Genomic DNA, 25,073 nt, shown 5'->3' on the forward strand with positions numbered 1-25,073 from the left:
CTCGGGGGATAAGGAGAGAAAGACTCTTGAATCAAGAGAATGGTGCAAGAAATATGAGAGCCCAAGGCTCTTATTTATACTAATTGAATTTTCAAAAACTACCCTCCATAATTACTTAATGACCTTTTAGTTATATAAACAACTAAACACCCCTCTATAATACTATTATAAATGGATTTAATGATATTTGTACTAAACTAATGTCGAAAGAACTCAACATTAGTCTTATAATGACCGCATCGTCGATACCTTTCTAATGATATATACATATGTATATATATGTGTACGTATACATGATTTATACTTTATTTTAATACGTAAATATGCTATTATAATTTGTAACTCGTTCATACGAACTCCGTTTTTGACGTTCTTTATATCCACGCGTAGGTGAAGACGTACTCTACAACTTTCGTTTAGAATCCGTCGGCTAATTTTGACTTTATTTTTAAAGTTATATTTTTAACAAGCCGGGACAGGATTAGTCTGTTTAAAATCAAATAACTTCTTCATACGAAGTCAGATTTGGGCGTTCTTTTTATCGATGTTCTTAGTTTAACATATTCTACGACTTTCGTTTAGATCACTAAGGCTAAATCTCGCTCTATCGTAAATTCACTATTCACGCTTCCCGGTATCGTGCCGGTTCTGTCGTGAAACTTCGACGGGTCATAACTTCTTCGTTATAACTCGGATTTCGGCGTTCCTTATATGCACGGAAACCTTGAGACATATTCTACAACTTTATGTAGAGATATCGGGATTATCTCACACTTTAATTTTGACGCTCATTTTTATTCTTTATTAATTATACATTTATAATTAAATAATAAACACATATAATTCACATAATACTCAAATATTTCATCTTTATTACTTCAAAAAGAGTTACAAGAGTTGACCTAGACTATTACATTGACAAAAATGCTTAGCCTTGAAACCCGGGCGTTACAATTACCAAGTGGGTTAGATCTGATCCCACATCGGCTGGGAAGGAGAACTAAGCATTCCTTATAAGGGGTGTGGATACCTTTCCTATCACAACGCGTTTTAAAGCCGTGAGGGCAGCAGATCCCATAAGAACTCTGCAGTTAAGCGTGCTCGGGCGGGAGTAGTACCAGGATGGGTGACCCCCTAGGAAGTCCTCGTGCCGAGTGGCCCAAAGCGGACAATATTGTGATACGTGCCAGAGGGGGATGTTACAAATGGTATCAGAGCCAGGGCACGGGTCGATGTGTTCGACAGAGACGTCGAACCCTATAATGGGGGGTGAAAGTGGGTTAGATCTGATCCCACATCGGCTGGGAAGGAGAACTAAGCATTCCTTATAAGGGGTGTGGATACTTTCCCTATCACAACGCGTTTTAAAGCCGTGAGGGCAGCAAATCCCATAAGAACTCTGCAGTTAAGCGTGCTCGGGCGGGAGTAGTACCAGGATGGGTGACCCCCTGGGAAGTCCTCGTGCCGAGTGGCCCAAAGTGTACAATATTATGATACGTGCCAGAGGGGGATGTTACAGAACTCAACCAGATCCACAACACCTTCCATGTCTCCCAGCTGCGGAAGTGCCTAGTGGATGATTCAGCAGTGGTGCCATTAGAGGATATCCAGGTTGATGACAGCCTGAATTACATTGAGCGCCCAGTCGCAATCCTCAACTGGAAGTCGAAGGATCTGAGGAACAAAAGGGTGGAATTAGTGAAGGTGCAATGGCAGCACCAAAAGGGTTCAGAGTGGACTTAGGAGCCGGTCAAAGAAATGACTTAGCATTACTCCGAGTTGTTTCAGGATCGAGCAGCAGACTTCGAGGACGAAGTCTAAAATAAGTGGGGGAGATTTGTAGCACCTGGTTCCTGGTATGTAAAACTTATCTAAGTACTTTGCATTTTTAGCCTTGGACTCGGCGAGTTGTAGGCCTGACTCGCCGAGTAGAGCCGGGATTTGGAACACGTTTAAGTTGGCGACTCGGCGAGTCCATATTCTAGACTCGGCGAGTCCCCGCTGTCTGATGAAACCCTAATTTTAATGGTTTGCACCCTATTTAAACCATCATATGCGCCCCCAAGCTCGCCCCTTCACCCTCAGAGCTTCCTATATCGTCCTAACCTCATTCCTTGTGAGATTTAAGTGATTTGGTGGGATTTCTTGAAGATTTTGAGAGAAAACGGAGAGTAGATCAAGAGGAGAAGAAGGAGGCCAGATATCTTGCTGTTATTCAGAGATTCCTTGAGGTATAACTCAGTTTCTTTCTGTTTTCATGCTAAAAGTCCCTTAGAGCTCCATTAAAGTCCTTCTTGAGCCATTTCCAAGCTAGATTATGAATTAGGGTTGGTGATAAGTTGATTAACCTTTAGATCTAGGCATGATTGAGCTCCAGGAGCTCGGATCTACTGCCTTTATGAAGCCATATTGCATGAAAGCCCTAGATCTACTCTTTTAGTGCATTTTGAGCCCTAAAAACCATCATTGGTGTTTATTTACACGTAAAGTTGGAAACTTTATGTGTTAATCAAGCCCTAAGAACCCAGATCTATGTATGGCATGAGTTGGATTCAAGCAAAATCCAGTATATAGTAGTTGCATGTGAAAGACTCGGCGAGTCGTTCATCGAACTCGGTGAGTCGAGTCGCGAGTCCCTGAGTTTTCCCCCTTTTCGTGTTTGCTGAGTGGAGTAGTGAGTCATGGGGTGTGACTCAGTGAGTCGGAAGCTAGACTCACCCATGAAGGAACTCGGTGAGTCAATGCCCTGACTCGGGGAGTCCAAGGCAATCTTCTTGCCTCAAGAACAGGCTCGGCGAGTTGTTAATACAACTCGGCGATTCTCAGCATAGAATGTTCTTCGGATGAAGATGAACTCGACAAGTTGTTCATACAACTCGACGAGTAGGCTGAAGGATTATTGGACTTCGGTTTAGAAGGAAAACTCGTCGAGTCAATGCCTAACTCGACGAGTAGAGATGGGATTATGGTCAATCGAATGGATTGCGACTCGACGAGTTGGCGAGCCAACTCGTCGAGTCGGGTCAACTGGAAGTTGACTTTGACTTTGACTCTTGGTTTGGTTAGGGGTAAATGATCATTTTACCCTGAGGTTGGTTAGCAGTATTTGACTAAGGGTTTCGTGGGAATTATAGCCGGAGGATTTCCGGGGCAGCAGCAGCAGAAGATAGCCAGTTCCCACGCAGATCAGCAGCTACTTTGAGGTGAGTTACCTTCCAGTAGCGGTGGGTATACGGCCACAATGCCAGCCCACCGGTAGGAGTTGTATGTTAGATGATTGTCTCTATGATATCATCTAGGTTTGCTACTACCTGATATGTTATATGCTGGCATGATATGTATATGTGATAGTAGTAGAGTTCGGTTGTTAGGACCGAAGGGTAGGTCAGACACCCTAGATATGTCTGACAGTATGTGATGATATGTTTATATGCTGGCATGATATGTTATATGCGATAGTGGTAGTAGGAGGGGAATAGTCCCCAAGTTCGGTCGCTAGGACCGAAGGGTAGGTCGGACACCCCAGATATGTCTGATAGTATGTTATGTTATGATATATGTGATAGTAGCAGTAGGGGGTGAAATAGTCCCCGAGGATCGGTTGTTAGGACCGATGGGTAATCAGCACCCCAGAATGGCTTGACATGGGTAGTCAGCACCCCAGAACAGCTTGACACGGGTAGGTCGGCACCCCAGGATGGCCGTACCGGGTAGGTAGGGCACCCCAAAATTGCCCGACAGTATTTATTGTATGTGATTGTATGGTATGTGGTATGATAGGGGAACTCACTAAGCTTCGTGCTTACAGCTTACAATTTTGGTTTCAGGTACCTCTTCTTCGAAGGGGAAGGAGCTGGGGCGGTAGCGGCACATCACATACACGCTTTGTATTCCGCACTATAAGATCTTCTTGGCGATTTGGACTATGACATTATTATGTTTTATAAAATGGTTTCTAGACACGCGACATGTTTTATGAAATGATATGACCGGTGAATGTTTTATTTCTAATGTTTTGCAAAGTTTTGCTTTTAAAATGAAATTTTTGGCTCGTATTTTGGGACGTTACACCTTTTCAAACATTTCTTCATGTTCCTGAAAAAAAATAAGGCATTAGAATTATAAGTATAACTTATTAAATGAAATCATAATATTCAGTTGAATAATAAGTTATGAAGTAACTTACGATATATCATATCAGAATATATAGTAGAATATCAATTATGAACCATAAGCATGTCATATCAAAATATCTAGAATTACAGAAAATAGCAACACACTTTAATCTTTCTACTACTATAAACAATGTTTACTTCTTACTCATTATATCAGCATACTTTCATTTCCTAACTACTATAAGCAATATGTAACTTGAACCTTGTAATGTGATAATAAGTGTTAGATTACATCTTGATATTATCAGTTAAAAATGAGTTCTCCATATGAGGTTTAGCAAGTTTAATTAGATACTCACATTCAGCCTACGATTGCTAAATGACAACAGAATAAAGGATTTGACAGTTTCTTAGAATATTTGGAATAAATAATTTAAAACAAATTTATACCCTTAGAATATTGAGAATTATTAACCTAATTATAGAGATAACTGTTTTCAAGGTATGATATTTATATCTTCCGTCGATTAGCCATGTAGACATCAACTTTCAAAAACATTATCATCAATTTCTCCATTACAGACATCTATTTTTTATATTTCATATCCCAACATCCGTTTCTAACAATTCATCGTCACATAATTTTTCTATTACTAAAGGATTATCAAGAACGGTTGTTTTTCAGCAATGCATTATTAAAATAAGAATAAACAGGATACGATCTCTAATATGTAACAACGTAAAATTTCAAAACAAAATTTTCATTTAAAATCATATAATTCTCATAACATATTTATAAAAAATCTCATTTATTAAATTTACAAATGCAACTCCATATTTGTTTGATTACAAATCCAGGATCCTCGAAACATAACTCTTTCACTGGCGTGTGCAATCAAGTCGGTGCCTTCCTGCGATCTTGAGAAAAACCTGAAACACATAACATATAACACAGTAAGCACAAATCTTAATGAGTTCTCCAAAATACCACATGCAATACATATTAGCCACTCGAGGTTATAACCCTGTATGACCCTCTAGTCAATGTGTCTCAGTGGGACCCTCCAGTCCCATAACTCTGTGGACCCTCTGGCCCTAACTCTGTGGACCTTCCGACCCTAACTCTGTGGTATTCCGACCCTAAATCTGTAAACTCTGAATCATACACAGCATAAATCACATAGAATAATACAGTGTATCACATCATACAAATAGCATATAAGGTACTCTATCACACAACTCTAATTACCACTCAAGGAAAGGTATAATGAGAAGACTCACCTCGAATGATGAACAGCTCCTACAAATGTCGCCGTTGCGCACCAGCCTCTAACCCTGAGCCATATCTACAATGATCTCAAATTAGGATCTAAGTCCTAACCCTCATTCTCTGGGTCTAAAAGTAGTCAACTAACTATTCTATAAATAGCCCCAAAACCCATTGGGCCCACCAAGGCCCAATAATAAATGGACTCTCCCGAGGCCCAACTCTCAAGTCCAAGAGGCAAACCCAACTCAAGGGCCCAATGCACATATACATATTCCTCTGGTCCAAATCTCTAGCACAACAAGCCCAAACTCCAGGCCCAACACTTAAGGCCCAATATAAGATTTATCCCAAAAAGTCCACAGTGGGGTTACGCGGGGCGTACCTTCCTTGGTACGCTCAGCATACCCCACCGTACACGAATCCTGATCGGGGACACCAACCTAGTACGTGGGGCGTACTAGATTTACGCTCAGCATACGCCCAGATTTACTTTTTCAACTCTTTTGGTCTTAATCAGTTAAGACCATAACTATACTCTTAGATCTGGATTCCATAAAGGCTCATACTCAATAAAGCTGGTGACTTTAAGCCTTTACATGGCTGATCAAGTCCCAAACACAAAACTCTCACTCTTTACTACCCAAAATTCTCATATCTCATGCATGGTTTGATTCCAACATCCATGGACTCATTTTTATGAATCCTTTCCACTAGAAACACTTAAAGGGACATATATTAGGCTGTGGAGCTTAACAACTCATAAAGCTTCAAGATTTGGGACCAAAAACCCAAAAATGGACCCAAAACAAAAACTAGCTCAATAATAAGCAAGTTCAAAACTTGATACCTCTCGAAGATGCACCAAAAAGAGAAGAACATAGATCCAAAAGCTAGGTGCTCAAGCCATTCTCTTTCAAAGATCCTTCTTCTTCAAAAGCGAAACACAACAAGTGATCACCCCACTAGATCCACATGAGAAAGACACCAAGATTCAAACTTTATGCTTTCTGGAGTTAGATCAACATGATTAGGACTTGGATCCACAAGCTCTAAGCCAAGCAATGCTTCCTCAAGGAACTCCTTCTTCCACAAAATGCACCAAAAACCCACCAAATCACCAAAAATGCTCAAGAATCACTAAAATGGAGGCTTAGGGTCGATTTCTAGGGTTTAGAGGGATTGAGGCTAAAGATATTAGGGTTAGGTTATGAGATAAGGAACTTAAATAGGGTCCAAGACTCTAAAATAGCGTTCAAGTCTGTTTGGCGTACGCCCAACGTACTCTGGAGAACATTCGCGACCATCCCTGGTCAGTACGCCCAACGTACTCCAAATTACGCCCATCGTACTGAGTACGCCCGGCATACTCGACTAAGCTTGAAACCACAAAACTTCTAAAGGCCATAACTTCTTCGTTATAAGTCTGTTTCCGAAGATCCTTATTTCCACGGAAAGAAAACAAGAAGCCCTACACTTCTATCAACTTTATTACTCATGAATCCCACTCGAACTCAGATCCAAAATTCATGAAAAGTCTGAACCATCGCCTTTAACAATACATTTGGGCTCTAAAGCACAAACCGAACTCTTTTATCACACAACTTACCTCACCCACATCCCAAAATGGCCTAACCTTTCTCTTTCAATGCCTCAAAACCTTTTCATACTCCGATTAAGGCCCACGGGCCTTATGTCACAAAACAATCCAGAACATGATGTTACAATTCTTCCCTACTTGAAATAGATTTCGCCTCGAAATCACTCCTTATCAACATATAGGTCGAACTGAATAATCAAATTAGAACCAATGAAATAACCCCATATCATACAACAATCTCTTCCAAAAACACCTAAACCCAACAGGAACTTCCAACCCCGAAGAAGGACAAACCCTTCTGTCACTGTAATACTCGATCTGCCTCTCTAGAACTTGAAACTCTACTTGTCTGTATCCTTGCCAGACCATCCTCGCAATATCATCATGTTAATCCATTCATCGAATAACCTAATCTAAGAATACTCTACCAATTCTGATTCTCTAATCGATCCTGGTCGTAACTCAAAAGGGACGGAGAGGTCATATCCCCCTAAGGACCCACCGGCTGAACTGCTATCATAACTCTTCTGAAGGAATAATCTCAAATCTTTGTCCTCGGACACACGAAAGCGGTCAAGCTAGCTCGGAAAGATCCTCTGGCATCCTTAATCATAAGCCCCAGTTCCTCTCAAATATTCCTTCCAACACTGAACACCAGGTCAACTCCCAACCCAATAGTTGGATCTCCAAGGACTACCCACTGCACACCTAAATGAACAACTTATCGGCTTCTTTCTCTCAATAACTATCCCGAACCATCATGACACATAAGTCATAATGTTCGCTTTACCCCAAGCGAATACTACAACCCCAACTGAAATCATCTCACCTCCGACCTCTGTCGTCTACCACCTACTGGTTCCATGCGTCTCGTGGTTCTTCTCATACCAATGAAACTGACCCACTCCGGTCTAAGACATCAGATGGAGATCAATACTCCTCGAAATGAAACCCGTCTACAAATCCAGAACCTCATCTGGTCTACTGAATACACGACTTGTCCCAAAGTCAACTCGAGAGTCTGATTCAACAACAGAATTGGAACCACTCATTTCCAATCTGATACTCAACCCCTACTCGTTATTCGCAAATTTATTCTCACACCCTTTCTCCAATTGCTTCCGATTATGATAATCCCTCCTCTATCCATATTACAGCGACTCCCAACCAATAGAGAGACCCCATTCTCATCACTGGCCTGACCACCACAACTGATAAGGCTACTCAAGCCTAAGGACTCCTCTACATCATGCTCTAACTAGTGAAAACTACGGCTCCCCGCAGTTCTACAATGCTCTTCCTCTGACTAGTGAAAGCTACGGCTCCCCATAGTTTCACATCGCTCTCTCACTGCTTGGCAAATACTACGGCTCCCCGCAGTATCGCCACACCACCTCGCTGATTGGTGGATACTGCAACTCCGCACAGCATCACCACACTCTCTCGCTAACCAGCGAATACTGCGACTCCCCGCAGTATCATAACACTCCCTCGATGACTAGTGAGTACTATGGATCCCTATAGTACCACGATACCCTCTTCCACTTAAGCACTCGGAACCTCGAAATATTCTCATCTCATACATTGTAACACGGAGGAATTGTCAATGAGTGAAAACATGCTGACGAAAATCCGAAGCTCCATCCTCTACTGATCACCACCCAAGCGAAACTACTCATTCCGACTCTAAAATTGGTTGACAAATCCATTGTTGCCCCTCCTGAAGTATAGATCACAATCTACACCCATACCCGCAAATCTCAGCTATTGCACCCTAAACTCAGCTACCCAACCACCTCGAACTCAACATTTGCAAACCCGAAAATCCTTAGCCATAATAAATTCTCTGACCATTGACCAACCACTGTGGATTCTCTCACCCTTTCGTAAGCACATACATATACATCATCTTGAATCAAACCTCACCTCCTTCACCAAATACCCAGGTTTCATGTGTCCGCACCACAAATCTCCATAACCAATCCTATAACCGCACTTTAATGGATTGTTGATCCTCTCAATAGAATACCCAGTTCTCCCCCACTCAGGGTTCGAACCATCACCAATTGGCAAACCAACAATCTACTCCCAAGATTGTTTCACCAGGTATAACACACTTGACTCTTGGAGTGTATCACGAAATCAATTTAATGATCTTCCTGATGGAAACCAATCAACTCCACATATCCCGACTTTGACCAAAAATCTCATAATCCTCCCAGCGTGACTGCCTCTATTCATCTTGAAGCCTCAAACCAACACACCGTCGGATACCCTACTGTTCCGAATTAGATCTGACTCTCAGTCCGGAAATGATGCACAATCTCACACTTCGACTCTGACTCCTCGACCCGCTTCCTAAATCGGAAATACTCATAAAAGCAATAGACCTCACTCTTATTGGCGATACACAACGCAGACCACGAGGGCCACCGCCCCGATATACTCCTCTTAGCGACTAGGAATTGCCAACAACAATACATCACCCTTAACAAAGCACCTCTTTGTTCCTATCCATCTTAGTCCCACTAATGACTCTCTCATGGGATAAGAATATCTCGCAGCAAACATACTACCTAATTACTCTGGTGAAAAGGTCGCAACCCCTTGGTACCCCACTGGGTCTACCTCCAACTCTGAAACCGGAAGCTCAATATCCCTTCTGCTTCTCATAGAAACTAGCACAACTCTGGTCACAGAAAATGGCATCTCTGCTATCAGCCAACTGTTCAACTCAGACCATAATCCTCCAAAAAGTACCACCTCTACTTATCCCTGAGTCTTGTGACTCCAACTAACATATCACCAAAATGTATCGGGAACCAACTCGATTTCTCTTCAAGGTATGCTCAATTGAAACTCGTTCAACATGGCCCTCTTGACCCACACTCTATCATGTCTCATCCTAGTCTGATCAATCTCAACAGGATGACTGGTAAAACCAGAAGCACCATCCGCCACGAATCATGGTACTCGAACCATTCTATCCCCTCTCAATCTGCTATGAATCATAGTACTCGAACCATATGATCACCTCTCAACCTGCTACCAATCATGGTACTCGAACCATGACATCACCTCTCGATCTGCTACTTAGAACCTCTGGAATTTTCCGTGTATCGAGTATGGGTCCTTTACTTTCAGTACAAGCCCATACTACCTGCCACATCTACCCATACTTTCCACATGGACCATCCCAGATTTCCTAAGTAGCTGCTAAACTTCCTCAATCACCAATCCCATCATACTTGGTCGCTCTCCTGCGAAATGATCTACTCTGTCGGCGTACTCATCTAACTAAGGTCACATACTAGGCTCATCCTAGGTTCTCACACTTCTCCGCCATCAGCTGCTGAGAAACTCCTTATGATGCCAGTCATCTACCTCCTGAATTTAGTCACATTCACTTGGTAGCTGACTCCCATCATCAGGAATTCCACAAGCACGGAGCAAGTAGCATTCATGATCGAATAAACACGTAAAACTCGCTCTAGGGGATAAATCCACTTGCTCTACTCATACTCAAAATATATCATCGAACTCTGCAACTCTACCCCTCGCAGGTATCTAGCTACTCTCTCGGTAGGCTCCACAAATGCTCATCTGTATATCTCTCTTAGATTACTCTTCTACTCAAATTCCCCTCTACAAGGATTCCTGCTGGATACTCTCACTCAACACATACTCGAAAGTGCATCACAGATAACAGTAACTCCTAGGCTATGGCATCACAAATCAGACCACTCTAGTCCTAAAATATGAAATACCTAGCTTATCTCTAGCATGCATAATATCTCATAACACAAAAGTAAGGGTATTTTGGGAAATCACCGTTCGGGATCTGGCTGATTGTACACACTGCCCCTTCTCGTTTTCTCATAGAAACTCTTGCTCGTTTTAGAAAAATCCTTTCTTTTGAAAATTCTTTATCAAATCCTCAGTTTGAGTCCAGATTTACCCGAAGGTGCATCCGAATCCCTCAAACCAAGACTCTGATACCAACTTGTAACAACATAAAATTTCAAAACAAAATTTTCATTTAAAATCATATAATTCTCATAACATATTTATAAAAAATCTCATTTATTTAATTTACGAACACAACTCCATATTTTTTTGATTACAAATCCAGGATCCTTGAAACATAACTCTTTCACTGGTGTGTACAATCAAGCTGGTACCTTCCCGCGATCCAGAAAAAAACCAAAAACACATAACACATAACACGGTAAGCACACAAAGCTTAGTGAGTTCCCCAAAATGCCACATGCAACACATATTAGCCACTCGAGGCTATAACCATGTATGACCCTCTGGTTAATGTGTCTCTGTGGGACCCTCCAGTCCCATAACTCTGTGGACCCTCTGGCCCTAACTTTATAGACCTTCTGGCCCTAACTCTATGGACCTTCCGGCCCAAAATTTGTAAACTCTGAATCATACACAGCATAAATCACATAGAATAATACAATGTATCACATCATACAAATAGCATATAAGGTACTCTATCACACAACTGTAATTACCACTCTAGATAAGGTATAGTGAGAAGACTCACCTCGAACGATGAACGGCTCCTACAAATGTTGCCGTTGCGCACCAACCTCTACCCCTGAGCCATATCAACAATGATCTCAAATTAGGATCTAAGTCCCAACCCTCATTCTCTAGGTCTAAAAGTAGTCCACTAACTAGTCCATAAATAACCCCAAAACCCATTGTGCCCACCAAGGCCCAATAATAAATGGACTATCCCGAGGCCCAACTCTCAAGTCCAAGAAGCAAACCCAACTCTAGGGCCCAAGGCGCATATACATATTCCTCTGGTCCAAATCTCTAGCACAACAAGCCCAAACTCCAGGCCCAACACTTAAGGCCCAATATAAGATTTAACCCAAAAAGTCAACACTGGGGTTACGTGGGGCGTACCTCCCTTGGTACGCTCAGTGTACTCCATCATACATGAATCCTGATCCGGGACACCAACCTAGTACGCGGGGCGTACTAGATTTACGCTCAGCGTACACCCAGATTTACTTTTTCAACTCTTTTGGTCTTAATTAGTTAAGACCATAACTATACTCTTAGATCTGGATTCCATAAAGGCTCATACTCAATAAAGCTTGTGACTTTAAGCCTTTGCATGACTGATCAAGTCCGAAACACAACAACTCTCACTCTTTACTACCTAAAATTCTCATATCTCATGCATGGTTTGATTCCAACATCCAAGGATTCATTTTTATGAATCCTTTCCACTAGAAACACTTAAAGGGACATATATTAGGCTGTGGAACTTAACCACTCATAAAGCTTCAAGCTTTGGGACCAAAAACCCTAAAATGGACCCAAAACAAAAACTAGCACAATAATAAGCAAGTTCAAAACTTGATACCTCTGGAAGATGCACCAACAAGAGAAGAACATAGATCCAAAAGCTAGGTGCTCAAGCCATTCTCTTTCAAAGATCCTTCTTCTTCAAAAGCCAAACACAACAAGTGATCACCCCACTAGATCCACACGAGAAAGCCACCAAGATTCAAACTTTATGCTTTCTGGAGTGAGATCAACATGATTAGGACTTGGATCCACAAGCTCTAAGCCAGGAAATGCTTCCTCAAGGAACTCCTTCTTCCACAATATGCACCAAAAACTCACCAAATCACCAAAAATGCTCAAGAATCACTCAAATGGAGGATTAGGGTCAATTTCTAGGGTTTAGAGGGATGGAGGCTGAAGATATTAGGGTTAGGTTATGAGATAAGGAGCTTAAAAAGGGTCCAAGACCCTAAAATAACATTCAGGTCTGTTTGGCGTACGCCCAACGTTCATATGGTACGCCCATCATACTCTGAAGAACATTCACGACTATCCCTGGTCAGTATGCCCAACATACTCCAAATTACGCCCATCGTACTGAGTATGCCCAGCGTACTCGGTTAAGCCTGAAACCACAAAACTTCTGAAGGCCATAACTTCTTCGTTATAAGTCTGTTTCCGACAATCCTTATATCCACGGAAAGCTAACGAGAAGCCCTACACTTGTATCAACTTTATTCCTCCTGAATCCCACTCGATCTTAGATCCAAAATTCATGAAAAGCCCGAACCAACGCCTTTAAGAATACATTTAGGCTCTAAAGCACAAACCGAACTCTTTTATCACACTACCTACCTCACCCACATCCCAAAAGGGCCTAACCTTTCTCTTTCAATGCCTCAAAACCTTCTCATACTCGGATTAAGGCCCACGGGACTTAAGTCACAAAAAAATCCAGAACAGGATGTTACATACTAAATCAGAAAGGCTAGAATATTCTACTAAAAGCTAATATATAAAAAATAATTCCTAGAATGTTTTACTACACAAATTAAAATGACTAGAATAATATGATATATAAAATCAGACTGACTAAAATATTGTACTAAAAATCAATGTTCTAAAATTCATCATCAGTTTCTCTATTATAGACATCGATAATGAATTTAGATATTTCAACATTAATTTTCAACAATTCATCTTCAATTTCTCTACTACTGAAGAATTATCATAAAGGATTGATTACCTATAGATTCTATATAATTTGATATCAAAACATCAATTTTTAGCAATTCATCATCAAATAATTTTGCTATTATTGATGGATTATAAGCAAGGTTCAATTTTCAACAATTTAATAATTTATCATAAACTTTGCTGTTACGTATGATTATCAACTCATCGGCAATCGGTTTTTAGCAATTCATGATAAAAATGAGAATGAGCATGATACTAAACAGAATGGCTAGAATATTACATAAGGAATTTCTAGTTTTCAACATTTATTTTCTGCAATTCATCATCAATTTCGAATTGGAATATTACACCATATACTAGAATATCACACCTTATAATATAATTTCATAATATTACGCATTAATATCATAATATTATACATAATTTCGTAATATTATACATTAAAGTTAGAAAAATAATATATGTTAATTATTTGGATTTCCTATAAATCATTATGGATATTCGCGTTACATTATAAGTTCTAAATTTAGAATATTACATATATTATTAATATCTTATATAATATAAGTTTATTTTACACAGGTAGCATTCACCTTTAGTGGTAGATTATGTTGGCAATAAGTGGTCAGACGGTATGATCATAATGATCAGCAAGAAGGGTAGGGCTATTAGTGGCAATGTGGATAGAATAGCTTTTGATAATCAAGTTTTCTTCAAAAGTCGCTGAAAGTGACTGAGAGATTGTGTTGGGTTAAATAACTGGTGGAAGTCCAGTAATCCAGATATGATAGATCAGAGGGGACCAGGATGGTTGTAGTCTATGCATAAGGAAGATAAGAGATAGTGGGATTGTCGGTCAAGAGTAGTGAAAGGAGAATCCCTGCATGTAGCAACTAGTTGTCGGGAGGCGCCAAGTCACTCACACAAGTATACAGTGGGAGGAAGCATTCAGTAGATAACAGTGAAATGACCGGCATTGGAAGTGATTAGAAATTTAGTACAGCGAAGGATTTGTTCTTCACAGAGGTAGGAAAAGTTATTGCTTATGTTCAATTGCCTTGGGAAGGCCGTGGACTGCACAGAAAAAGGGGTGAACCCCTTGGGTATCAAGTGTAAGTACTGGGGGAGTACCGGAAGGAATGTCGAATGAGTAAGAGTGATGTACTTGGGATTGTTAATGATTAGAGTGCTCTCGAGGTTTTACCTCCAGGAGTTGCTTTTACAGAAAAACCAGATGGAAGGCTTTTAGAAGCGGTGCTCCGAGGATTGGACTGAGCATACAAAGTATGGATCATGTAGGAATGTAGTGAGAGGTTGTGAGGTAGTTGGACGTAGCGGACTTCGAGGATGAAGTCTAGTTTAAGTGGGGGAGATTTGTAACACCCGAAATCCAGAAGGCCAATAAGAGAAAGAAAAACCCCAAGTCAAGAGGTCTACTCGTCGAGTCCAAGGTGGTGGCTCGACAAGTAGGAGCGAGTTTTGGGATGCAGGTTAAGTGACCTACTCGACGAGTTGGAGGACCAACTCAGCGAGTTGGTCTGGTTTTGGGAGACGCTAAACTTGGGCTTTTATCCCTTATTTAAGCATCTTATTCTCCTCCCATTAGCCTAATTTCCAGCCTACACTACCCAAACCCATTACATGAAACCCTAGTGCCTTCCATGAGCTTGTGAGCCATTTATGAGTACTCTTGAGTGCTTTGAAGAAGGAGAAGCCTTGAGGATACAAGAAGAGACTAGTAGATCCAGATATCTCTTGCCTTCTTCATCATTTTCTAGTAAGAAAGTTCCAACATTGATTATTATACACTTAGATCTCTTATTTATCACTTTTGAGGGTTTTTGGTCCATGAACCCTAGCATGCGAGAAATGGACGTCCCAAAGGCTTATGTTTTCAGATCTAGAACCATTAAGGGCTATTACGGTATAAAGGTGCAAGCTTTATGCCATAGGAGTCCCCATGCAAGCATTAGAGTGTTCTTTTGGTTTTTTAGCTCAAAGGGGCCATGTATGGAGGGAAAAAGGTGGGAGATTTGCATGGTTATGAGATGTTTAAGTCCAAATCTATGTTTGGATGTATTAGTATGGTGTATTGGTGATTTATGGACCAAGATTTAGGTCCTTAAGAGTTAGGGTTTGAGTGAAATCCTTCAAGCAAGGGTATTATCAGGTAAAGTTGGAAACTTTCCCCTTATAAGGTCATTTCCAGGGTGTATTCGAAGTTTGGAGTTGGAATCTGAAGTATAGGGGCTTAACCCATTACGTTAGGTCATCAGACTAAGGGACTCGGCGAGTTTAGGAAGGGACTCGATGAGTCAAGGTGGATTGTCCCGATTCTGTATGGTTGAACTCGACGAGTTCGAGGAAAGACTCAGCGAGTTGATGGGATGAGTCGTGACCATGAGTAGCCAGGAAACTCGACGAGTCAGGGGTTGACTCGACGACTTGGGTCACGAATTCAGGATTTTGAGTTTTGGAACTCGACGAGTTAATGGAGCAACTCAGCGAGTTGAGTCTACCTGGTGCGTTGAATTTGACCTTGTCCAGAGTTAACCTAGCTTGACCTTTGAGGGCAATATGGTCTAAGTGTTATTTTGGTATTGATAGTACGGGGAGCCGAAGGATCAGCATTTCGGGAATTGCCAGTAGCAGCCAGAAGTGTATCAGCCACACTTCAGCAGTGCGAGGTGAGTCTCCTCACTGTTTGTATGGGTCGAAGGAACCAATGTTAGCCCATTTAGTTTATGTACGATAGGAAAACCCGGTAGTTAGCCCTAGATAATATGCTTGAAAGACCAGGAGGCGGCTCCTGGCACTTAGTATGTTATTATGTATGGTAGTAAGACCTGAGGGTTAGCCCTAGGCAATATGTACGAAATACTAGGCGGTGGCTCCAGGCACACTGTATTCTTATTAGCTAAGTAGAAGTAGTATGGATTCTAGTTGTCTTTGTGATACTTGCATGAAAGGCCAGGAGGCGGCTCTTGGGACTTGTCTGTAAGACCCAGGGGGTGGCTCCCGACTTGGCAAGAAAGACCACGTGGGGGCCCGTGGCATAATGGCAAGACTATGTTCGGTACATAGCAACTTATTTGATCTATGATAGATATGTATGGATCATAATATGTATGGATCAGTTGGTATGTATGGTATGTGGTATCTAGGGAACTCACTAAACTTCGTGCTTATGGTTTTCTGTTTTGGTTTCGGGTACTTCGTTTTCAAAGGAAAGGAGTCGGCTCGATTGCAGCGCATCATGCTTTGTTTTCCGCACATGAGATCTTTGTGATTACACTCTGTTATTATTTTATGATAACATGTTATGATTATTGACACTTTGGTTTTGACATGGGATGTTATTATGAATGTTTTCTTATACTGTTGGTTTCATAATAACTTAATTAAAATGAAATTTTGGTCTTCAATTTTGGGATGTTTCACTTTTTCACCATTTTGAATATGTTCCCAAATTGCACAAACTCCAAACCTACAGACTATCCCTATTATCTCCCAATACCTACAACTAAATGTCCCCTCTTTCATGTTGACCACATACTGATCAAACATCTAGTATTTCCCTATGATCCTGGTAATTAATATCAACTCTAATATCATGCATCGTATCAGTTTCTTTTGGTACAGGGAAATATGAATCATCCTTAAGCTCATTGACCACATCTTGTTTGTTTGGATCAAAAGGAACTAAGGACATGGAAAAATCATACACGTACGTTATCTTCTACCTATGTCTGATTAGATAATTCTTTAAATGGGACATTCAAGTCTAATCTCTTCTTCTCAGGCCTAATCCTATTAAGTTCAGGAGAAGGATTGTCTTCCAGTTGCTCAATAACAACTTTACTTGGGGACATGAAATAAGTGTGAAGTCTTGTAGAACCATGTTTAACGTACACATTAAGCACTCTGTTTTGAGGGACATATTGAGCCATAGATAAAATGTCTTGATCATTTCCTAGAGCCTTCAATTCAAAATCTAAGTGTAGATTAGGAATTCTATAATGATAGTACACTGTGTCATCCACAAAATACCTATCTCATGAATCATGTCATTTAGATCATGAACTGAAAAATATCAATGTCAACAAAGTCAAAGAATGTCAAACTTCCTTAATGTACTTTCTTCCTGGGTACTTTGTAAAAACTCCATCATGATGTATCTTTAAAGTGAAGAAATATTTGTAACGATCTGAAAAAGAAAAATTGATAAGCTTTGAATATACCTACCAAGAAACACCAAACAAAAAATTAAACAAGTTACTGTAATCCTTATCAAGGTCGGGTGCAATCATATAAGGACCACGTAAATTCCACGTACATAATACCAATTTCAGTTGATAAACCCTAAAATTGGATGCGAGGGATGGATGATGAAGGTCGTGCAGATAATCAGTAAGATAAGGTGAAGTGGAGACGAAGGGGGTTTTCTTGGACCCTGGTTAATTAGGGGATACATTAATGATGTATCACTGCCTAATTCAATCTTAAATGAGCACTAAACATAAAAAGACAAATATATCCTGATATTAATGACCGCAAACGGCTGCAAACTGACAAAGTTATGAAAAAGGACCTCCAGTGCAACTTTTGCAAACCACAAGGGCAAACACATCAAAAATAATTACCAGGGACTGACTTTGCTACTTTTGACAAACCACAAAAAAAACCATTTGTGTAATTGTCTTTTTTAAATATATAAATAATTTTTGTTGTCTATTTTTTATCTAAAAGTATTTGAAGCGTAAAAACATCATTTTATTACTTTTTAATTTTTATCTGATGTGATTTTTAAAATTTATCTTCATTTATCTCATACACATATATTTATTTTTATGAAAAAACACATGATGTGTTATTATAGAAATAATAGTATGTTGTTATCTTATTTTAAAATTATAAGTATGTGGTTTTGAGTTAAAGATAAAAATATGTTTCAGTTATGATTTCATAATATAGGTACAATAAAGTTTATATTGTTTCGATATAAACTGTTGATATTTAATTTATTTAGTTTTATTAACTTTTGAATATTCTTTAATAAGACATAAACTTTCAAAGCAAAATTGAAAACGTTTGTTAGCTAATTGTTAACTTTGCTGCTACATATGCTAAAATAATTAACGATATGAATAATATTACATTAAGTTTTATTTAATTCATTTTATTTAATGGAAAATAATTTTTTTAACCAAATTAATTTGATATTATTTTCGTTTAATTCCGTTTAATATGACATTAACCCTGTTTATTTCATTTTATATAAATACATAAAATATTTTTATCTTGTATTAAATAAAATGAATTAAACATAATTAATGTCATATTATTCAAATGGTTACTTATATTACGTATATTAGCATTGAAAAGTTTGTCTTTTTAAGACATATATTTAAAATTTGCTAAAACTAAATAATTTTTAAAAATTGAATATCAAAATTTTATATCGAAGTAACATAAAATTTATTGTACTTATATTGTGACATAAAAACCGAATATATTTTTATCTTTAATTTAAAACCACATAGTTATATTTTTAAAATAAAATAGCTAACATACTTTTATTCCTATAATAACTCATATAAAATAGTTTTATATTTAAACGTTTTGTTTAAATTAAAAATTAAACGTTCGTATCGTCAAATGAACTTTTTTATTTAAATTAAAATGTTTTGTCAAAAACTAAAAATAAAAACCAAACCTTTCCAAATGCTTAGTGGCAAACACGATATATTACACTACTAGAAAACTAAGTAATTACCTACAGCATAGTTGGTAGTAAATCCGTAGGAAAAAGGCGTTACCTACAGATTTCCTACAGAAAACGGGTTGTAGGGAAAACCCTCGTGGGTAATTTTTTTCCTACAAATTAGCTACAAACGTTCCTACGCATTTCCTACGGAATATTCTGTTACAAATTTAACTACGGAATACCTACGGAACACGTTAACTACGGAGTACTTACAGATTACCTACGGGTTATTTAGCTACGGAACTCCTACAAATTACATACGGATTAATTTCCTACGGATTACCTATGAAATGATTTTCCTACAGAATACCTATCAACTACTTTACCTACGGATTACCTACGAAATGATTTTCCTACAGAATACCTACCAACTACTTTACCTACGGATTACCTACAAATTGATTTTCCTACATAATACCTACCAACTACTTTACCTACGGATTACCTACCAACTGATTTTCCTACAGAATACCTACCAACTTTACCTACAGAATACCTACAGATTTTATTGGATTTTATTTCCTACCGAATACCTACTGAATATTTATTTCCTACAGATTTTCTATGAACTTTTTACCAGTTTTTATTGCTATATTAAATTTATAATTCCTACAGAATTATAACTGAAAAAATATCTAAATTATCTGCTAAAAAAAACCAAATAAATAATTAAAATAATAGTCAAATACCATTACATTCATTACCATTAAAATAGTCACTAACATGCCATTCATACATTCAAATACTCAAAATACCATTACAATACCATTACATAAACTAAGAACTAGTCAATAACATAACATTAATTTAGTGCTCTAAAACAAAAACTAAGAACTACTTGGTGGATTATCGGACGGATTAATTTGTTTCATAAAGGCCTCCAATTGTCGTTGCACTTGCAATTCCATTTCATTTCGCATTTGTTGCATTTGCAAATTCATTTCACTTTGCTTTTCTTCCATGGCTTGTTCCATGTTTGACATTTTTTGTCGCAACTCATTTACCTAAATATAGCAAGACAAACACATGCAGTTAGTAAATGTAATTAAACTTTAAACCATGATAGCAATGTACTTTACTTTTAATTCTATATAAAAACACACTATTGCTAATAAAAATGTACATTGTTTTTAACATCCATAATAATAACTTTTTATATGCAAAATAATAACATACTATATTTTTATCCATTATACCATTGTACTTTACATATCTAATCCATAATATCAATATATTTAAATTATTATCAATAACAACAATTTACTTTACCAAATATTAATAATAGCAACATACTATAATTTTCACCCATTGTAGCATTATGTTTTACCTAATTTAATAATAGCAAAAAAGTATCATTTTCAACCATAATAAAAATGCACTTTACCTAATATTAATAATGACAACATATTTCAATTTTCACCCGTAACAACAATGTATCTTACCAATATGAACATATATTTTTCAGCCATATTAAGTACCTCTTTATTTGATTTTTTTCTCTATAATATATTATGTAAATAATAGTACCTCCTGTTGTGACTTTGCAAAGTCAGCAGAAGCTGAAGTTGACTCATAACAATATGCACCCATCATCAGAAAGTGAAGATCCGAGTATCCTGCCCCATAGATAGGACCTTTTTGTTTCCCGCCTTTCCTAAGCAATTGTGTTTGGGTCCACAATCAGGATCATTCACATTATGTTGAGTCGTATCATCACCATATTTTTGAGATAGGGCTGTGTTATATGATTCCTACAACATACCAAAAGAAAGTTTTTGTTATTGTACTAAAAAGTAAAAACTAATATTAGTAAATATATAAAAAGATAAAGACAACTTACGATCGCCACTCTAGATGTCTCATTCACGAAACCCACTTGTGCCTCTTTATCGCCCCCAAAATATATTTTCTTTGATTCGGCAGTAAGATGTGTCTTATAATAAAGATCAATGAATGAGGGGTCTTCACCCGTCAACTGTTTCTATATAAACGACACAATATAATTGATATAATTAGTGTTGAAAGAAAAATGTATCACTAAAATCAATAATTAGGATTATTTACCAATTTAAGACGGTGCTCCTCAAATCCAATGCTACCACCCGTATGTCTGGTTCCCCCCCCCCCCCCCCCCCCCCCGAATCAGTGTTACAATTGTTTTTTCCGCTTTTGGACAACTTTTTCCACTCATTCGTGTCCCATTTCTGTAATATATATATATATATATATATATATATATATATAATATAATATAATATAATATAATTAGAATACAAAATAAAAAACAACAAAATAAGCAATAATGTATTAGATTCCTTGCCCTGCACAAACGTCGCCAAACATCTATATGTATTTCAGGAGGATTGTAATTTGCAAGAATCTCAAAGTTATCATTAATCTCTGTGATAACGTGGCCAACTTTTCTTGCAGAATTTACCGATGCTTCCATAGCATCCCTCATTCTACCCCTGTAGCGATCTTTCAGTGTATTCTCAAAACCTTCACGAATTAACCCTTCTTCATTTGGATCCCACCGGCATTGAGTCTGTAAAAAATAAAAAGTAAAAGTTTAAAATGCAAAATAACAGTGAATGAGAAATAGATAATAAAAATAAATAATTGATATATTACCCTAAAACGCTCAAACATTTGAGTGACAACTTCCTTCGGAATTTTTTTTATAAGTAATCCAAGGTTCATTTATAGACTGCCAAAATATCTTTACGATCGCCCGATGAATACTTTGTCTCCCAAACCTACAATATTGAAATAACCATATAAGGATAATTATAACATCAAAAATAGTAAATTTATAATAATTAAAAAAAAAGACTTACTTGTACCCCTTTCGTGTGATAAATGGCCTATGAGAGCCATTCGAATCTGCAGCATTTGATCCACCATGTGTACCCGAATAATGGGGCGTCTGAACCATTGGTGATTCAGGCTCACGCACAGACTCATGCCCATGCTCAGGCTCATTTTCATGCTCAGGCCCATTATAGAAAAAATCACTAGCAGGGTCTTCATTGTTGCCTGTCATCTCATAACCATATGCAATACCATTCCTAACATTCTATACCACCCCTATATCTGCTATAGCATCAGTCAAGCCATGTTGGTATTTATGTCACCCATGCTACTATTCCCTGAGAATCCTGACCTTGTCGTCCTAACTGAAGTGCGTGAAAGGCCACCCGTCAAAGGGATGCGTGGAAGGCCATTAGGGCCGGGCGATGACCTGGCTCCCGATACAAAACCACCGCGTGGAAGGCCATTAGGATCAAGCAAAGGCGATGACCCGGATCCTAGTACAGAACCAACTGTAAGAGGGATGCGTGGAAGGCCACTAGGATCATGCAAAGGTGATGACTTGGCTCCTGGTACAGAACCACCTGTGAGATGGATGCGTGGAAGGCCACTAGGATCAAGCAAAGGTGATGACTTGACTCCTCGTACTGAACCACCTGTAAGAGGGATGCGTGGAAGGCCATTAGGATCAGGTAAAGGTGATGACCTGACTCCTGGTACAGAACCACCTATAAGAGGGATGCGTTGAAGGCCACTACGGTCAGGCAAAGACGATGGCCTACCACCCGGCGAAGGACGAACTGGAAAAAGGTTACGTGCTAGGCTTTTATCCGACATGCTACATTTGTATAACAAAAATAGTCAAATATATTAGATGATAATGAAAAATAACAAATAGACTAGCGTCTACATACCATATTATAAATTAAAAGTAAAACAAGATAACAAATATATTAAAGTGTATATACCATATAACATAAAACAAACTTCCTAACATTCGACCTCATCTGGATCATAGTAGTTAAAATAAACTGGTTCGTCTTTATCATCTTCATCTGTATCATCTTCTTGGTTTTCCGCTTCAGAACCCTCACTCTCATCGGAAGATATTTGCTCAAAGTTAGTTCTATTTGAGGCTAGGCTCAAACGTTCACTAACATTTACTTCATTCGGTAACTCAAACCGTTCACCAAGATGAAAGACTCCATTTGATTCAGTGCTTCCATCAAGCGCAACTTCCGTTTCAGCTTCGGTGACTTCATATACCCCTCTTGGTTTTGTCTTGACAACCGCCCAAAGATCTTTTAGTTCATCTGTCACCGCAGGATATGGTGTATATAATACTTGTTCCGCTTGTGATGCCAAACAAAAAGGGTCATTAGTTTGAATACGAGACATAGGATTAACATCAACCAATTTATTCTTGTTAACTACTACACCGCGGATATTATCAAACCAAGTGCATTTGAAAAGCACAACAGTCGAGCGCCCAATGCCATAATAGTCAATCTCTAGGATCTCATCCAATAATCCGTAGTAGTCTGACTCTTCGCCATTATATATCTCCCCCCTCACGCATAGTCCATAGTTATTTGTTGCACTTCCTTTACCATATTCTTGTGTGTGGAACTTATAACCATTTACAAAGTAGCCGTTGTAAGACCGAGCATTGTTCGAGGGGCCATTTACAAAGTAGCCGTTATGTATATATAGTAACGGTTTCTAACTAGGCATACGTTTGTATATATGTTTATGTTATGTATAAATCGGTCAAAACAAAGCAATCAAAGTATAATTAAGATGTGACAGAAATAAAACGAAAAAAACGACATTTGATACTTGAAAAATAGAAAAATAAGAAATGACCGTAGGTAATCTGTAGGTAAATACCTACGGAATGCCTACAAAATAAGCTAATCTGTAGGTAATCCGTAGGTATTTACCTACAGATTACCTACGGTATTTTTTTATTTTTCAATTTTCAAAGGTCAAATATCGTTTTTTTCGTTTCGTTTTTTTCACAACTCATTTATACTTTGATTGCTTTGTTTTAACCAATTTATACATAACACAAACTTACAAACAAACGAATGCATCATTAGAAAAACTAAATATGAATTTAGATAGCTTATTGTTTGTTATGTATATATAGTAACGGTTTCTAACTAGGCATACGTTTGTATGTATGTTTATGTTATGTATAAATCGGTCAAAACAAAGCAATCAAAGTATAATTAAGATGTGAAAGAAATAAAACGAAAAAAACGACATTTGATACTTGAAAAATAGAAAAATAAAAAATGACTGTTGGTAATTTGTAGGTAAATACCTACGGAATGCCTACATAATAAGGTAATCTGTAGGTAATCCGTAGGTATTTACCTACAGATTACCTACGGTATTTTTTTATTTTTCAATTTTCAAAGGTCAAATATCGTTTTTTTCGTTTCGTTTTTTTTTTCACAACTTATTTATACTTTGATTGCTTTGTTTTAACCAATTTATACTTAACACAAACTTACAAACAAACGAATGCATCATTAGAAAAACTAAATATGAATTTAAATAGCTTTTTGTTTGTTATGTATATAGTAACGGTTTCTAACTAGGCATACGTTTGTATGTATGTTTTTGTTATGTATAAATCGGTCAAAACAAAGCAATCAAAGTATAATTAAGATGTGAAAGAAATAAAACGAAAAAAACGACATTTGATACTTGAAAAATAGAAAAATAAAAAATGACTGTTGGTAATCTGTAGGTAAATACCTACGGAATGCCTACATAATAAGGTAATCTGTAGGTAATCCGTAGGTATTTACCTACAGATTACCTACGGTATTTTTTTATTTTTCAATTTTCAAAGGTCAAATATCGTTTTTTTCGTTTCGTTTTTTTTTTCACAACTTATTTATACTTTGATTGCTTTGTTTTAACCAATTTATACTTAACAAAAACTTACAAACAAACGAATGCATCATTAGAAAAACTAAATAT

The 25,073-nt window shown here is 38.1% G+C and overlaps 1 long non-coding RNA gene across 1 annotated transcript; it reads right to left on the reverse strand.

Annotated features, from left to right (window-relative positions):
• Nucleotides 1-20,144: 20,144 nt before the first annotated feature.
• LOC111879284 (uncharacterized) lies at nucleotides 20,145-21,326 on the reverse strand. Its single transcript, XR_008223994.1, has 3 exons — nucleotides 21,106-21,326; nucleotides 20,793-21,016; nucleotides 20,145-20,269 (listed from the first exon to the last, which is right to left on the reverse strand). It is a non-coding gene; the product is annotated as an uncharacterized LOC111879284 (long non-coding RNA).
• Between the last annotated feature and the right edge of the window lie 3,747 nt (nucleotides 21,327-25,073).

Source organism: Lactuca sativa, chromosome 5, assembly GCF_002870075.4.
Source record: "Lactuca sativa cultivar Salinas chromosome 5, Lsat_Salinas_v11, whole genome shotgun sequence".
NCBI lineage: Eukaryota > Viridiplantae > Streptophyta > Magnoliopsida > Asterales > Asteraceae > Lactuca > Lactuca sativa.